At 46.9% G+C, this 1,765-nt stretch overlaps 1 pseudogene; it reads right to left on the minus strand.

Moving 5' to 3' along the window:
- Positions 1–1,198: 1,198 nt before the first annotated feature.
- Positions 1,199–1,299, minus strand: LOC132358022 (U6 spliceosomal RNA; annotated as a pseudogene).
- Positions 1,300–1,765: the final 466 nt, after the last annotated feature.

Here is a 1,765-nt window from a genome sequence, read left to right on the forward strand (position 1 = left end):
AGTTCTCTGTGCTATACAGTAGGTCCTTGTTGGTTATCTATCTTATATATAGTAGCGTATGTATGTTAATCTCAAATTCCTAATTTATCTCTCCCCCCATGTTTCCCCTTTGGTAACCATAAGTTTGCTTTCAAAGTCTGTGAGTCTGTTTCTGTTTTGTAAATAAGTTCATGTGGCATTTTTTAGATTCCACATATAAGTGATATCACATGATATTTGTCTTTCTCTGACTTACTTCACTTAGCATGATAATCTCTAGGTCCATCCATGTTGCTGCAAATGGCATTATTTCGTTCTTTCTTATGGCTGAGTAATATTCCATTGTATATATGTACCACATCTTCTTTTTTTTTTTTTAATTAACTTATTTATTTATTTTTGCTGTGTTGGGTCTTCGTTTCTGTGCGAGGGCTTTCTCTAGTTGTGGCAAGCGGGGGCCACTCTTCATCGCGGTGCGCGGGCCTCTCACTATCGCGGCCTCTGTTGTTGCAGAGGACAGGCTCCAGACGCGCAGGCTCAGTAGTTGTGGCTCACGGGCCCAGTTGCTCCGCGGCATGTGGGATCTTCCCAGACCAGGGCTCGAACCCGTGTTCCCTGCATTGGCAGGCAGATTCTCAACCACTGCGCCACCAGGGAAGCCCTCACATATTCTTTATCCATTCATTTGTCGATGGATGTTTAGGTTGCTTCCATGTCTTGGCTATTGTAAATAGTGCTGCAATGAACATTGGGGTGCATACAGCTTTTCGAAGTATGGTTTGCTCCGTATATATGCCCAGGAGTGGGATTGCTGGGTCATATGGTAGTTCTATTTTTTTATAATTTTTTTCTTTTTTGTTTTTTTTGTTTTTTTGGTTGTGTTGGGTCTTCACTGCTGCGCGCGGGCTTTCTCTAGTTGCGGTGAGCGGGGGCTGCTCTTCGTTTCAGTGCGCGGGCTTCTCATCGCGGCGGCTTCTCTTGTTGTGGAGCACGGGCTCTAGGCGCGCGGGCTCTAGAGTGCAGGCTCAGTAGTTGTGGTGTACGGGCTTAGTTGCTCCACGGCATGTGGGACCTTCCTGGACCAGGGCTCGAACCCGTGTCCCCTGCATTGGCAGGCGGACTCTTAACCACTGCGCCACCAGGGAAGCCCCTTTTTTATAGTTTTTTAAGGAACTTCCATACTGTTCTCCATAGTGGTTGTACCAGTTTACATTCCCACAAAAACATGGAATGCTTCATGAATTTGTGTCATCCTTGTGTAGGGGCCATGCTAATATTCTCTGTATCGTTCCAATTTTATTTCATTTATTTATGTTTTAATTTATTTGTTTATTTAGACTGTGTTGAGTCTTCGTTGCTGCGTGCTGGTTTTCTCTAGTTGAGGTGAGTGGGGTCTTCTCTTCGTTGCGGTGCGCGGGCTTCTCATTGCGGTGGCTTCTCTTGTTGCAGAGCATGGGCTCTAGGCACGCGGGCTTCAGTAGTTGTGGCTCGTGAGCTCTAGAGCTCAGGCTCAGTAGTTGTGGCGCACGGGCTTAGTTGCTCGCGGCATGTGGGATCTTCCTGGACCAGGGCTCGAACCCGTGTCCCCTGCATTGGCAGGTGGATTCTTAACCACTGTGCCACCAGGGAAGTCCCCCATCCCTTTCTTTTCTTTACAGTTTATCTGTTGAAGGGCCTGAACTATTTTGTCCTGTAGGGTTTCCATTATTCTGGAAGTTGCCCATTCATATTCATGGCCCGTTCCTCTGCCCTCCATCAGAGGAGACTTGGTCTGTGAAAAGGAGAA

Source organism: Balaenoptera ricei, chromosome X (genome assembly GCF_028023285.1).
Source record: "Balaenoptera ricei isolate mBalRic1 chromosome X, mBalRic1.hap2, whole genome shotgun sequence".
In the NCBI taxonomy this organism is placed as follows: Eukaryota; Metazoa; Chordata; class Mammalia; order Artiodactyla; family Balaenopteridae; genus Balaenoptera; species Balaenoptera ricei.